The sequence below is a fragment of the Orcinus orca genome, chromosome 10, assembly GCF_937001465.1.
Source record: "Orcinus orca chromosome 10, mOrcOrc1.1, whole genome shotgun sequence".
In the NCBI taxonomy this organism is placed as follows: domain Eukaryota; kingdom Metazoa; phylum Chordata; class Mammalia; order Artiodactyla; family Delphinidae; genus Orcinus; species Orcinus orca.
In genome coordinates this window covers 6,480,362-6,496,832 of record NC_064568.1, presented here as the reverse complement: position 1 = coordinate 6,496,832, position 16,471 = coordinate 6,480,362, and the positions used below count along the sequence as shown (strand labels likewise).

The 16,471-nt window shown below is 51.2% G+C and overlaps 1 protein-coding gene across 3 annotated transcripts in view; it reads right to left on the bottom strand.

Annotated features, from left to right (window-relative positions):
• ATP2B2 (ATPase plasma membrane Ca2+ transporting 2) overlaps positions 1 to 16,471 on the bottom strand; it is a 353,733-nt gene that overhangs the window by 313,345 nt on the left and 23,917 nt on the right. The window lies entirely within an intron of this gene.

Sequence of the window (16,471 nt, the reverse complement as noted above, 5' to 3'; positions counted from 1 at the left end):
ATGATAAGGCTGGAAGAAGGGGGCACATGTACTTCCCCAAGAAGCAGTGTTTCTCATACCCCCGTGCCTTTGCACATGCTGTTCCTCTTCCTACAGTGCCATTCCCACCATTTCCATCTAAAAAAACCCCACCTGTGCTTCCAAGGGCTGCTCAGTGCCAGCCACACACCACTGGCTCTCATGCCCAAACATGACAATTTGCTGCCCCTTCCTCTGGCCTCATTTGGAAATTGATCTCTCTCTCTGCATTAGCCCTTATCACATGCTGTGGCATGGAAAAAACCTGGGCTGTGGAGTCAGACCACAATTGGCCCAAGGCCCGGCTCAGCCACCGCTGGCTGTGGGACACCTGAGAAAGTGGCTGAAGCGTCTTGCCCCTCAGTTCCCTCATCTGGAGAATGGGAAAACAGTGCCCTTTACTGAAGACCCTAAGAGGAGGATTCCCATGTGAGTGATGTATAAAGGGAGCACTCTCAGGGGAGACCAGTAAGGGAGGGGGAAGCAGGACAGAGACACGAAGCGGGGAGCAAGGGTGTCACCTCTGGCAGCAGCTCCAGCCCGATGCTGCAGGGAGCTCTGGGCAGGGGAGGGGTGGGGGTTGGGATCACATCTCTGGGTTGCCGGGCCCAGGGAAGGGAGCTGGGCTTTCACCCTCCCACACCCACCAGGCACCACCTAAGGGCACCCCCCCCCCCCACCAGAGGGGACATAAACTCCCAGGCATTTTTGGTTCTGCAGGTGCTGGCAAGTCTGCTCCAGGAACCCAACCAAGGGCCAAAGAAGAGTCGCAGGTGCAGGAATCTGAAGCAAAAGCACACCACTGCTGGGGGAGGGGAGCACAGACACAGCAGGGGACGCGAGGGATCATGCTTCACCCGCTACACCTGGTCGGGGCCTTGACAGGATCACTCCCCCCGCCGCCTCCCTCCTGCCCCTGAGGGAGTGGAGGCCCAGGTATGACCCTTTATCAGGAGACTCTGGGCTCTCCGAGGACAGGACTGGGTCCCCTCCATCGTTCACGGAAGGACGTTACTGAGGGAGGGAATGCCTTGAGGTTACTGATACTGTCTTATAAAGGCACCAACTCGCCTCAGAGCCCGTGCGCCAGCAACACAAGCGAGCATTTTACAAGGGGGCGCGGTGACGGCTCGCAGCTCCCCTGAAAGCTCAGGAAGGGCATCGCCCCCATGTTGCAGATGAGGAAACAGAAGCCCAGGGCAAGGTTCCAGAGCCAAGGGGTGGTCCACGGGGTTTGAGCCCTGATCTGCTTCACTCCGGAGCCGGGACCCTGTGTCCTTGCATCCTGGGCGTCTGTCGCCCCCCTGGCAGTTTTCTGGTGGGAAGATCACGTCTCCTGTTCCCGTAGCCCCCCGGGGCCCTGTGGCTGTGAGGATTGATTTGTTCTTAAAACAGAGCAGCCTCTGGGGTCCCCAAGGAGACCCCACCTGACACGTCCGCTCCCCCCAAAGCAAAGCCCCTCTCGCCTGGCCCCCCACCCCAGGGCCAGTGAGTTACTCACTCATGAAGGCCGGAGCTCCTTTCCTGAAAGACTGGTGTCTGCGACAAGCAGGCGTCACCCAAGGGCACCTCTGCACAGCTCCCTGGTCATGGGACTCGGCTTCTCTGCAGGTTTAGGCCCCCCTCCGCCTGGCATGACCCCACGAGCTTTGCTGAGACTTAGGGACTAATCCTACTTCACCAAAACTCTTTTGTGATCCTCGGACCTGGGTCTGCTGGGCATGTTTTTAATTTGCCTTCTCGCAGAGGTAAGAGAGATGATAAAAGATCGTTGGAAACACAAGAGCAAAGGTATCTGATCTCCCAGTTGCCTTGAAAATAAAAGGAAATGGAGAAGGCTGCCTTTGTCTAATTTGGGGAGGAAGAAAACATTCATCTTTTCCCACAAATTTTAGTCTTCTTCCAGTCTCCCCTTCGCAGGAAAAGCCGCGAGTAAATGCCCAGATGCCTAAACCAGAAACCCAGGAGTCACCCGGATACCGCCTCCCCCCGCCCCACCCCGTTCACTCATCACATCCAAGTTGCTCTCAAGTCCAGCCGCTCTCCTCCATTCCCATCGCAGCCGCTGCCCGCATCCCAGCCTCCTGCCCAGATGACTGCGGTGGCTCCTCCCTGGGTTTCCTGATCCCCCCAGCCCTTTTCCATCTGAGCTTTTGGTAAAGCATTCCGATCTGTGACACCTCATAAGCCTCTCCCCTGCTCTCCTGCTTCAAACACCCATGAAACGTCCCTTTGCACTGGGGTTGAAGAATAAATTCCACGCAGGCCTAACAACTCCAGGTCTGGCTCCTCCCATCGCAGCCTGTACCACCCCCTCCTTGCTCTCAGAGTTCAGGCCACAGGCCCTTTGCACAGGCTGACCTGCCTCTTCATTCTCCCCTTAGCCTGGCTAACTCTTCCCTATCCTGCAGGCCTTAGCTCAGCATCACTTCTTCAGGAAAGCCTTCCTCGACCACGCGGCCCACCTGCACCCCTACTATCCTCCCATAGCCCTGTGCACGGCATGCATGCATCTCTCGCCACAGACAGAACTTCACACAGAGCTGTGTGATCCCTTGACTAACGTCTGTCTCCCCACTGCACTGGGAAGGGACCTCATCTGGTTTTGCTCATTGTTGTGTCCCCAGCATGTCCACAGTGCCTGGCACATAGTAGGACTTCAGTAAATATTGCCTGGACGAGTGAATGAAAGCAAAGACATGGGAATTTGTGGCTGAAACCTCTTTTGAGGTTGCACGGAGGATCTGCCAAAGATTAATTTCTTCCTAAAATTTATGTTCCATGTCCCCTCCTGACACCTTAAGCTCCTGAAGGAAAGACAGGCATGGGGCTACCTCTTGCTCAGGGGGTCCCACCCACCCCAGCACAGGGAGAGGCAGGCGGCAGAGCTGGTGGCAGAGAGAAAGCCATCACAGAGGAAGGACAGACCAAGGGCTCCACCTGACCCACGAGGAGAGGGGTCTGTGCTTCTGTCCTCATTGTCGGGAAAACCTAGAGGAGAGTCTTTAGGATGGAAGAAACCTCTAAGAGCCTCTTGAAAGGCCCCCACTATCCATTTCATAGAGTAAGCAAAAGTCAGATACGTTTAAGGACTTGCTTCTGATTTTAAGAAGCCGGTGGCAGAGCAGGGATGGAATCCAGTTCAGCGCTTAAAGCTTTCCTGCTGTGCACTGTGCTCCTGGCTGCTGGCCTGGGTCCCCAAAGACACTTACTTAGAAGTGCCTGAGGGATCTGGTGGGTCAGAGAGTCCCTCTTCCCCTCCTCCCCACCCCACAAAACTGCTGCTTCTGAAAGCAGAAACTTGGCAGCAAGTGAGAGAGACAACCAGAGGGTCAGGGGAAGCAACCCTTCCAATCGGGGGTAAAAGCGTGGCCTTGCGTCCAATGCTGGATGCTCCTCTGAACCCTGAAGAACTCTCTCCTCCACGACACTGGCCCCTTCCTCCCTGGAACTCCCAGTGCTGATCTGCACAGAGCCCTAGCCAGTAGTCCAATGAGTTCTCCAATGCCCGCCTCTTACAGGAAGCCCTCCCAGGCCCTTGCCGGGGGTGCCCGGCTCTCACTGGCTCCCAGGCCCTGTAACCTCTTGTTGTGCACTAGGAATTTCCACGTGTACATCTGTCTACCCAGATGAAGGAACTCTGGGCAGATCCGATGGTCTCCTCTGTCTGCTCAGCACACTACATGGTGCCCAGCTGGAAGCCCAGAGGAGGAGAGAATGGATGGATGGATGGGCCCGGCTCCCAGCAAGCCCCACGCCATCTTTCTCCCACTCACCTCCCAGCCTGTGCAGCCCGACGTGTGCTTAATCTCACTGTCCTGGGAGAGCCGGCATGTGGCCGAGGGACACAGGCCCCACCCCCAGACTCACTCTTCTCCGGAGCCTGGTGGGGATGGCAGGCCGGGAGGAGAGGGTCTCGCCCCTTCGGGAACACAGAATTCTGCCCACACGACTCTCCGAGCTTTAAAATTCCACCACCTGATTGATGTTTTCCAGGCTTCCCACTTGAGTGGGGTTACCAGGCAACGAGGGTTATTTCTTCCCCCAGCTAGACTCCGTGAGGATCCAGGCAGTGTTTCCACCCTCACTGGGGTCCCAGAAGGATGGAGCTCTGGAGATTCAGGAGACCCAGCCTGGCCACTGCCCAGCTGTGTGACCTTGAGCAGACCCTTTCCCCTCCCGGGCCTCAGGTTCCCCATCTGGAAAATGAAGGGGCTAGGCAGGACCTCTCAGAGGTGGTCCCCCTGACACCACTCCTTGCCGGGCACCACCCAGAAGTCCTTGGCAATGGACCTAGAGGAGTTAGATAGTCCCCCCATTTTGTAGATGAGGAAGCCGAGGTGGAAAGGCAAAGGCACTGGCCCAGGCCCCCAGCTGGTTGGCAGTGGGGGGAGCTCAGCCTGGGCCTCTCTAATTCGGAGGTGTCCGTGCTCTCCGACACCACAACGTGACGCCCTTGGGTGACTCCAAGACATCTCCGGGGGCTGGGTAGCCTGGATGGTTTCGGAGGTCAACATTTCTTAGTATAAATCCCTCCAGAAACAAGGTGGCAGGGAAAGACGGCTTAAAGCATGGCCCTTCTGACTTTCCTGCCTTAGCCTGTCAACCTGGGCTGCATTCCACATCCCGAAATGCCACGAAACTGCCACAGTGACATCTGAACACTCCCACGGTCAGCACTGGCCAGGGACTTGCCCGCCTCCCTGGTCCCTGGATCTTCACAAAGAGCCCCTGAGCTTCTGGGAACCCCACTCTATAGATGCGGGAATGAGGCCTTGAGAGGGAGGGTCCTTGCTCAAGCCCCAATTCAAACCCAAATCCTTGGATCCGAGATCCAGCATGCTCTGAACAGGAGCTGCATTCGGAAAGAACAAGATGGAGAGAGACGGGCAGACGTGATTGGTGGCCAAAAAACTCTCAGCTCAGGACTCTCTCCAGTCCTCTGGGTAAATTCCAAGCTCCCTTCCTCACTATGCAAAACAAACAAGTGAGACAACCTAATTAGAGGGAGGAGAACTCAGTGATCTATTTTCAAAATCAAGGGCTGCTGCTTCATTTTAAAAAAGAAATAGCTGAACTAGGATAGAAAGCATGGGGGTGGGCAGGGGTGGGGGAACTCACAGGCCCTCCTGGTAGCTGCTGGGGCCCCACCCTGGCTTCTGGCCTCCTGGTGCATGTGACCTTGGGCAGACAGGCGGCAGCATTGGGGAAAGGTGGGAGAGTGACGCCGGGGGCTCACAGTAATCCACTAGCACCCACACTTTAGGGTCAACTCCAGGCTTCTGTGCATTGGATCCTCACGACAAACTTGAACTATAGGTCTCCTTGTCATCAACATTGGGTGGAAGTTCAGAGAGGTTAAGTGACTAGGCCATGATCACACAGCTTGAGAACTGCAGAGTTGGGATTCAAACCCAGACTGATCTAATCCTGATTTGGGCTCTAACTGCCACACACTTCAGGAGTGAAATGCTATGGCTCTACCAAGAATTTTTTTTAATTAATTAATTAATTAATTTTAATTTTTGTCTGCGTTGGGTTTTCGCTGCTGCGCACGGGCTTTCTCTAGCTGCAGTGAGCGGGGGCTACTCTTCGTTGTGGTGTGCGGGCTTCTCATTGCGGTGGCTTCTCTTGCTGCGGAGCACGGGCTCTAGGGCGTGCGGGCTTCAGAAGTTGTGGCTCGTGGGCTCTAGAGCGCAGGCTCAGTAGCTGTGGCACACGGGCCTAGTTGCTCCATGGCAGGTGGCATTCTCCTGGACCAGGGCTCGAACCCGTGTCCCCTGCACTGGCAGGAGGACTCCCAACCCCTGTGCCACCAGGGAAGCCCGTCTACCGAGATTATCAATACTAACAAGGATATTACTGTTAATGTTGAGCAATTAAATCACACATGATATGCCAGATCACTTTAAACTGGCCCTCGGGCATTCCAGAACCTGCTCTGATTCACACGCTTGTAAAGCTAAATTCAGCCCCAGGACGCGAATATCCAACGACTGAGACACTAAGAATACAACAGGGGGAGGTGACCCGTTTTTGGAATCAGGAAGGGGGGCACCTGTGGGAAGCCAGGGTGTGGTGCTATTTGCCAAATGCTCTTCTCTTCTTGTCCAAAAGAGGACTCAGTCTGGGACCCCAGGCAAGAAAATGATGGCATTTCAAACCCAGGGCCACATCTTTGGGGGTGACAGCAGAGATGCTACAGGACTTTGCTAAGCAGGCATGGCTGGGGGCATGCCTGAGGCTGGCCTCCTCTACCCTGCCCAGCCCCTTCTGACCTGTAGCCCATGGCCCATTTTATTCTGCATCTAGAGGTTCCCACTTCTTCCCTCCCCTCCCAGAGCTGCCTCCCCATCCCTGTGTCCTGGGCTCACCTCCTTTAGCCCTTTAAACTGTGGATTCTAACTTTGGTTTGTGTCAGAATCCCCAGGGGAGTTATAAATAAGAGGCTGGGCCCCTGCCCCAGGCTCTGGGCCCCTGAGCTGAGCGGGTCCAGGTGCCTATATTTTTGATAAGCTCCCAGGCAGTCGTAACAAGGGTGATCCTCCCAGAACAACAGCTCCCTCAGGGACTGCCTCACAACTGTGGCCTTGGTTTGTACTCACCTGGGTGCCCTAGAGGTGAGTCCTCATTTTACAACCAGGCTGTAAACCCCCGAAGAGACAGGGATGTGTGTCACACTTTTATCCTCTAAGTCTGACCCTGAACGCTCAGTAGGTGCTCAATAAATTCTTGACGGTTGGCTGAGGTCAGCCCAGCTGGGAGGAATGGCTAATTCACGAGGTAAAACACTCGAGAGCCAAAATTATCCAAAAAGGCAAAATCTCTGGACCAAAGACAGAAGGACATACAAGGATAGATGAAAGCCGGGTATCTGGACTCAGAAAATTAAGTACAAATCAGTGGGGACATTTGTTTGGTAGTAGTTTATGTGAGAAAGATGTGAGAGGCATATCTGACAGGGCTGATATGAGCTAACAGCGTGATGTGGTTGCTTAAGGTAAAAAAGCCAAACAAAATTTGGTTACATTAAAAGAGGTAGAATATCTAATCATCGGAGCTGATGGTGTCCTCTCTTTGGACTAAGCCAGCCTCAGCTGGAATGTGAGATTCAACTCCCTTGAAGAGGGATATTGACAGGTAGCTATCACTCTGAAAATAATGATTAAGATGGTGGTTTGGGGTTGCAGGGCTGGGGGGGCATCTAAAAGTCATATTACTGAGAGAAGAGAGTAAAAATAACAAATCAGGGAAGTTTAGCCTGGAGAAGGTAAGTTCTGATACTAGTTTTTAAATATCTAAAGGACTTTGTGTGGAAGAGGGCCTGGACCTTTTTAAGTTACTCTAGAGAACAGAAGTAGGATTGGTGGGTAGAAGCTGCAGCAAGGAAACATTATATCTAATACTAGAAGTGAATACAAAAACAATTAATGTTTTCCAACCACAGAGCTCATGCCCTATGAGGTAGTGACTTCCCTGTCACTACAGGTATCCAAGCAGAGCTGGCTGGCCTTGATGCAGGGAGGCTGTAAAAAGGGTTTCTGCGTTGGGTGGGAAGGTATGTCAGATGATCGCTAAGGTTCCTTTGGCCCCAAGATCTCAGGATGTTTCAGGTTCAAATACGGTCATTTCTTCTGTGAACAGTTACCCTCTGGGCAACAGGTGGAACCAGCAGGCCGGCTGGAAGTATGCTGCCCTAGAGACACCCCAAGAATTCAGGATCCCTCCTGTTCTCCCAGCCAGCCAGGAGCACGGCAGAAAGCACACTCAGCATGCAGGGGCAGAGAGCCAGGAGCCCGGAGAACTGGCTTCAGTTCAGCCACTGACTTGCTGTGTGTTATGGGGCCCTCTCTATGCCTCAGTTTCCAAAGTACACAGTGAGGAATGTAGGCTATACCAACGTGTCTCAAACTTCCACGTGTACATGGATCACTTGCACGTCTTGTTGAAGTGAAGATTTCACCTCGGCGGGTCCGGTACCCATCCCGTCTGAGCCCTGAAATCCCAAGTCCCAGGAAGCCTGGCCTGAGATTCTGCATTTATGGCAAGTTCCCTGGTGATTCTTATGTGGCTGACAGGGGCCCCCACTTTGAGGAACTAGGATCTAGCAATCTCCAGGTCCATCTTTGTTGGGACAGTGTGGGATTCCAGAATGCCTGCTCCCTCCCCCACAAAGGAAAGGAAGAGCTTGGGGTGGGTGCCCACATGACTTACAAAGTCCTCTTCTTCAAACTGGGAAACAGGTGAGGAAGCTCTGAAGCCACCTAGCGTAGGATGAGGTGGTGACTGCACTCGCCTGCTTGGCTAACAGGAGCCCTAGGACACTGGCGGCCTCGGAGGGGGCCCTTCCCTGTAGGAAAACACACCTCCTGAAGTACCCATGATGCGTCATTCCCATGGACCCCAAGTAATGGAGCCGAAGCTGCTGGGACCTCTGCAGTATGCACTGTGGGTGGGCCTCAAGGTACATGGTGCTATTTGTGGAAATGTCTGTATTTGCCTGTTGGAGAGCCTCAGAGCGAAAGCAGTATGATTTTACGCAATATGACAGCCACGCGAACATTTAACAAGGTGTTTTGGGCCTGCAAAACACCTTTGGGCCCTTCCTTTGAAATCATAAGCCCCCACTGGTTAAATCACACACCACAAGATGCTGAAAGCCCATGTCCGCCCCGGCTTTCCCAACCTCCTGGCACTCCAGTTTCCAACCCCATAAACAAAGTGTGGACAAGCTCAGAAGTTCAGGAGAGGCCCCTGGATTTTGTCCACAACAGCTGGGTATGTATGCAGCCCACTCCATTTTTGGCTTCTTGCTCTGATGACGTGGAGGAAGCGAAGGACGCCGGGGAAAAGGTCAGGCAGGTGGGGCTCAGCTCGGTGAGCAGCAGCTTTGATGGGCTCTCTGGAAAGCCCAGGTGTCTTCAGCTCTGCTCTTTCTAGGGTTCTCGGCCCAATGGCCTGCATCAGGAAAACAGCTCTGCGCTCAGCACCGGGCAGTTTGGATTAATCATTATTCATGCCATTCCCATCACTTGGAGCCGGATCCCTGGCACGGGCCCAGGCACAGTCACTAAATTGTAAAGGTTTGCAGATTACTGGCCAGTGAGCGGCCATAGGACCAGGGTGTGCAGAACAGGATTATTAGGGTCATAAACTTTTATTAAAGGTCACTAACAGATTTATAGAAAGCACTGTAAAATGACACTTGTTTTTATTAGCATGGATCCTAGCCCTTGACAGAAAGTGTCTGGGCTGAAGCAAAGCTGGAGTGTTTTCTCCAACAACAGAGGGGCCTTTGATTCAGGTTCTTATAACCCACAGGGGAATCAACGCTGAAGTCCCCAGGGTTCTCTGCAGAGGGGGTAAGACGCTCCCAGAATTCTTCAGAGAAGGCCTGGTGGGAAGTTCAAGGCCGTCATGTGTGGCGCTGTCACAGGACATGGCGTGGCTCCTGCCCCTGCCACCTGCTGGATGGTGACCTGGCCCGTCATTTGTCCTTCAGAGCCTCAGTTTCCTCCTCTGAAAAACAGAGGTTGTAACGTCGACTCTAAGGAAGGCTGTGATTGCCAGTATGAGCAAGTCGGGACGTGCAGGGCTTCCCATCAATTCATCATCATTGCTTTTATTTTCTAAGTATGTGTCAGCTGCCTGAGTAGATGTGGTTTACCAAACCGTAAAGGCGGATCTCGACCCCTGCATTGGAAAGGGTTAGCCTCACATTCAGGCTGGAACACCAGCCCTAGGTACTCCCACATGGAGCGTGTCCAGGTAGCTCAGGGGTCTTCAGGGGGTCTCATATCAATATCTAATTTCAATGTGCTTCTTCTTAAAAAAAAAAAAGCCTTTAGAGGTGGAGAAAAACTAGAGGAGAACATACAAAATGATGGTGTCAGGGTGGAGTTATAGGTTCTCTTTGCCCTTCCATTTCCCTAGACTTTTTGTAATAAGAGAAGTGGTCATATAAAAATGAGGGGAGTGCAGGCTTTGGGGCAGAAGACCCAGGTTCAAATCCCAGCTTTCCTTTCCTTGTGGTGAGACCTTGGACGAATCACATAATCTCTCTGAGTCGTGGGATATACACAGTGGGTAAGACCATCTGCCTCATGGATTACATTCAAGCGTGGAAAACATGTTGGGGGGCGGTTCCTAGCATCCTCTCTCTCCTGTCTTTGGGGAATTTACTCTCTTCCCCATTGTTCCTGGCAGCCACCTAATGCTCAGGAGGGGAAAGTGAGTCTGAAAATGAGGCCAAACTAGAAGAAGCAGAGCTCAGAAACAGAGGGAACAAGAATAGGTCCTAGATCAAGCCTGACCTGAATCTAGAGGTCCCTGGATTATTCAGCTCTATGGACCAATAACTATCCACTTCAGTTATTTGGTGCTTATTAAGACCTAACTGACTCATGAGATTATATATAATACATATTAAAAGCCTAACAGTTATGGACACACAGCCATAACTTGATTAAGTGGTAGTTTTTTTATTCTTCTTTAAAAATAGGAGTACTTTTTTCATTATTTTATTTCCCAAATTTTTAGTTTAGAAAATTTTAATCCTACAAAAGATTTGCAAGAATAGTTCAATTTGTGTTCACCTACTTTTCACTTATATATACAAACTGTTAACCTTTTACCCCATTTGTGCTCTGTTTCCCACCTTATCCCCCTCCCTTTCCCTTTAATTGAGACATGGGTCTGTTTCAATCCTAAGGACTTGAGCGTGACTCTCCTAGAATGAAGACATCCTCTCACACAACTGCGACTCCAGCATCCCACCCAGGAAACTCAACACTGTATCATCCAACCTGCAGCCCATGTTCAAGTTTCCCCAGGTGTCCCCATGTCTTTACAACTACACTTTTTCTATCCAGGATCAGGCATTATGGTTGTTGTCATGTCACTTTAGTCTCCTTTAATTTAGAACAGCTCTCCAGACTTTTTCTTTCTTGCAATATCATTATTAGGGGGAAGTCTCTTACTTGGATTCATCTCATTGTTTCTCACAATTAGATCCGTATTAAACAACTACACAGGTGATGTTGAGGGAATGGATTTAGTTGTAGTACACATTGTACTGAAGTGTCACAGACATACAGAGAAGTGGCCAGCACTGCATTTTCACAAACTGAACACACCTCTATATCCAGCCCCTGGGTCAAACACAGGAAGGACCAGCTTCTCAGAGGCCCCTTCCTGCCCTGTGAATTCTGTCATCACAGATTAGCTCTGCCTGTTCTTGACCTTCACACGGATGGGATCATTCAGCAAATTCCCTCTGGGGTTTGCCTTCCTTCACTCAACACCATTTTGTGAGATTTAGGCGTGTTGCTACATGGATCTGTTCTTCACAGCATTTATGATTACTGATTTATTATGATTTATTATTTTCATAGGAACAAAATGTGAATCAGGTCACATATGCTTTCAGCCACAAGAACAAACTGGAGGGCCTGGCACTGTCCTGGCCCTCTAAGCCGGCCTGGCCTGCCACTCACTGGGCACCTCCTTGCTCATAAGTTGAGCAGCAAATACCGCCAGGGATCCAGGCATAGTCCAGGATGCCTGATGACCTGGCCCTGGCCCACTCCCACTCACATTGACCTCACCCACCTCAAATCTTGGCCTTGACCCTGAGCTGGGCCACCCATTCCAGCAGCCTCTGGATTTGCTGCTCAGAACTGCCAGGCCTGGCAATCTGCCCCACCTCCCTCTTCATTCACTAGCACCTCACCCGGGGCACTCCAGCCACACTGGCCTCTTTTCAGTTCCCACCTCAGGGCCATTGCACGTGCTGAGCTTTCTGCCTGGAATGCCCTTCCTCTACTCATTTTCTGTGATCATCTTTCAGGACTTGGTGCAAATGCCACTTCCCCAGAGAGGCCTTCCGTGATGACCATGGTGAATGTCAGGTCGCTGTCACCCTCTCCCATAGCGCACAGACTTCCCTTTTGTTATGACCCTGTTATGACGAATGGAGGTGCTGTATTTGTGAATGTATCTATTTTCTCTCTCTTTTACTAGCTCCATGAGGGCAGATATTTGCTTTGTTTTTAGGGCCCATTTAACACTTAGCACAGGCACCTTCTAAGTTCAATGAAGAAGGAGGAAAGGAAGGAGAGAGGAAATAAAGGAGAGAGGGAGGGAAGGAAGGAGGGAGGGAGGGAGGGAAGCAGGCCCTGGCCACTGATCCTCAGCTGGCTCCCTTTGCAGGTTCCAGGTACTTCTGCTGCCAGGGATGGGGTGACACATCACCCTGGGGAGCCCTGTGGCCACCCCAGGGGTCCAGCCTGATTCTCCATGAGCAAGGTGGTGGCAAACAGCTCTTGTGAGCAGCTATCACACCCACAGGAACACCATCATCTTCCCGGTGGGGAGCAGCCCGTCGCTCACCATTAAACATCGATCCCCTGTGCAACAGGGTGGGGCACAGAACCATGCACACACTCCTGTGAGGACCAAACTGGTGGCAAAGTGTCTCTGCATGTCGACTGGACTCCCTATGCCTGCATACAATAGGAGGGTCACGGAGATTTCCTTAAGGAAGTGAAGGGTCTTTGGCCCATGGACCCCACTTCTAGAAAGCCATTCCACAGGAAACAAAAGTAAGGATGTGTACACAGACCTAGCCACAAGGCAGTTCCCTCTATTATATGTGTTATTTATAATAGGTAAAGAATGAAAACATATCTAGGTCCATATTAGAGGATTGCTTAATTATATTATGTGGAAGGTAGTTAAGCCATTTAAACTATGTCATGGATGAATATTTATTGACAAGGAAAGATATGTGAGGTGAAGAAAAGTTATAAGACAGTAGGTTAAATAGGATCTTATTTTTTATCAAAACAATATTATTGACTAACAACACATAAAACGTGCTGTGTGCCAGGCCCTGTTCTAAGGCCTTTCATGCACTTTCCCATTTACACCTCCCACAGCCTTATGAGGTAGGCACTACAGACACGCCCATTTTACAGATGAGGAAACTGAGACACAGAGGTTAAATGACTTATCCAAGGTCACAAGGCTGGCAATGGGGAAGCTAGAGTTAAAGCCCAGGCAGTGGGGCCCCAGGGTCTGCGCTCCTAACCGCTGGGCTACACTGCCTGCTGAAGAATGTGCTAGCAGTGGTTCTCCCCATGGGCTAGTATTCTGGTGCTTAAAAAATTGTTTATATTGTTACTTTGATCATTGGTATTTTCTATGATAAAATGAGTATGTGTTGCTTTTATAATAAGAAACCATAAAAATGTTTAATAAGCCTGGATGGGCATCCCTCTGTTAACCAGGGGGTGTGTCCTCACCAAACGATCTGTAATGAAATTCTGTAGCATAAACCCTGTGTTTCCCGGACCCCTTTCTGGGAATGAAAGAGGTACTGAGCAGTCCCCTGGGGCGGCTGGCTTGGAGGAAGAAAAGAAAGGAGATACAGCTGCCTGCAGCAAGCTAACATCTGCTGAGTACCTACTGAGCACTGGAGCTACCTGGGTGGTTAAGGGACTGGGTCTGGCTTCTGGGAGTCCAGGTCCAGCCGAGGAGCTGGCTTTTCTCCTAGAAGGGGCCTGGAGGGCACAATGCCTGAGACAGCACAAGTCTGTGAGGTCTGAGGAGGGGGGGGTCCCTTCTCCCCTCTCACAAGTATTGAGAGGTCCTGGAGGCAGAGAGAGAACTCGTGCTCCCCAGTTAGACTAGAATTTGAATCCCACCTCCACCCTCCTGCTCGATGTGTGACCTGGGTTAACCAATTCACTGTGCTGAGTTAAAAGGGGGATAGTAATAGTACCAACCTATGATAAGCAGAATTCTAAATGGCCTTCAAGATTCCTAACCCCTGGTGTACATACCCTGAATAATTCCCTCCCCTTTGGTGTGGGCAGGGCCTGTGGATATGATGGGCTATCACTCTTGTGGTCATGGTAGGTTACACAGCAAAGATGAAAGGGTTTTGCAGACGTAATTAAGGTTCCTTATCAGTTAGCTTTAAATTAAGCCAAATGGGGATTATCCCTGGGTGGGCCTGACCTAATCAGGTGATCATTTTAGAAGAGGCTCTAGAAGCCAGAGACTTGGAGTCTCTCCCTCACTGGCCTTGGAAAACCAGTGAGTTCTATAGCTGCAAGGAAATGAATTCTGCTAACAAACATATGAGCTTGGTAGAGGACCCTGAGCCACAGAGGAGACCCCCCAACCCCAGTCTGGATTGCAGCTTTGTGAGACCCTGAGCAGAGGACCCAGCTAAGCCTGGCCTGGTGTGCAATAAACATTAGTTCAATGAATAAATGAATGAGTGAATAGTCCTGGTTACATTACCCTCTATTAGATCCTAACACGCATCTTAAAAAAACAAAAAACAAAAAACCTTGAAGATCCCTTGGCACCAGAGACATCCCATCTCCAGCCACCAACTTGCCCTGTGGCCCTGGGGGAGATCACCAGCCCTCTTAGGGTCTCACTTTGCCATCTGTAAAACGGGGGTGGGGGGGCTGCATAAGCTGGCCTCAGTTTCCTCCTGCTGCAGGAGGAAACTTGTGGTCTCTGGAGGGTTCTGGAGGCCCAGGTGAGTGGCAGGTTGGGTATGGGGTTGTCGAAGACTAGTGTGGCTGAGACCCGTCCCTGAGGGATTTCTCCCTCTATTGAGCCCTTTATTGAGTCCTTATCATTCCTTGCAGGGCTTGTGGTAGACTTTGCTGGGATGTACCAGCTCTGGTCCTTGCTAGCAGTGCGACCTTGGACAGGCTGTCTACCTCCTGATGCTTTAGTGCTCTCATCCAGAAAGGGAGGACCGCAATCCATCCTCAACCTGTCAGTCAGAGGCTGTGACCAGCGGGACAGCCCTTTTAGGTCCCACTCTGTGCCCCACAAATGCAAGGACCAGTACAAGTTTTGTGGAGAACAGAGAGTGCTCTCAGGACTCGCCCAAGGCTGACCCCCTGCAGGTGGGATGTCTCAGTCAGCAGGTTCCTACGGCTTCTCCAACCCTCCCTGACTGGCCACATTCCCAGGCTGGATCCCACGCTGGAGGCCCAGCCCCAGGTCATTTGTCCCTATAGCCAACATGACTGCAATCTCTCCACCATGTACAGGCACCTCCCTGTTTCCAAGGCGCTGTCACATCCCATGCACCCCCATTAATCCCCACAACAAGCTGGGAGTCAGGCTCACGTCCCCCTACTCCACATATGGGGGGATTCACGTGCAGAAGGGTGAAGTGTCCACGTCACTCACTCAGTCCCTCTCCTGTTCACACAGACATTCAGGGGGCACCTGCTGGGTGCAGGGACTGTGTTTGATCCTCAAGATACAAAAATGAAAAACAGCCTCAATAACAACAGTAACATTTATTAAGCACCTTCTACCTGGCAGCAATTATTAGGTACCTACTATTAACTCACTTAATTGTTACAACCACACACTGAGAGGCAGGCACTATTTTTAGGCTCATTTAACAGAGGGGGAAACTGAGACTTATCAAGGTTAAGAAATTTATCCAAAGTCATCCTGCTAGTAAACAGAGGAACCAGGATTCAAACACACAGTCTGGCTCCAACGCCTGCAGAGTTAACTATTCTGCTAATCTGGTCCCTGTTTTTGAGAGTTTGCAGAGTAGATCTCAGAAAGTATTTGTTAAATGAATGTATGATTGGCAGTATAGGATGATCAGAGATACCTGAGGCAGTCAGGGAAGGCTTCCCTGAGGAGGAGGCACTGGAGCTGGGTCATGAGGGATGAGTAGGAGTTCACCAGGACCCCACATCCAGATTCCCTGTTCTTTCAACAAGCCATACTGATTCCATAATGATCAGAGACTGATGGGAAGGGGTACAGGGTTCTCATTCACACCTTACAAAGGTCTGCCATGAAGGACTTTCCATTTGCCTCCACCACCAGGTCTGAAATCCTCTTTGCCCTGTGTCTGACAGCAAGTTTGGAGACTGAGTACCATTTAAATGCATGTGTTACCTCAGAAGGTAGGGAGGTCCCCAAGACTAAAACTTAAGACAGGAAGCATGAATCAGAGATGCAGAACCAGACACTGGCCGAGACCATGGGCTTTGGAGGAGACAGACTTGGGTTCAAATCCCAGCTTCCCCATTAATTGGCTGTGTGACTGTGGGTAAGTTACTTAACTCCTTTGTGCCTCAGTTCCTTCCCCCATAAAATGAAGAGCACAACACTACGTACCTTGTAGGGCTGTGGTGGTGGTTCAATCAGTCAGTAGATGTAAAGTGTTTACAAAGTGCCACAGGAAATGCTTAGTAAGTAGAGTATGTCTTTTAAATCAATATTCTAAACCTGGGAGGTTCCTGGGAAGACAGAACAGCCGCATGAAGATCTATGAAGAGGACAGACCTGGGGATGAGGGGGTCCCAGTGGACTCTGAGTATGAGGACTCCCAGCCAGGGTAGAAGCAGGGCCAGATGGAGGTTTTAGGTGAATAAATCCAGGAGAAACA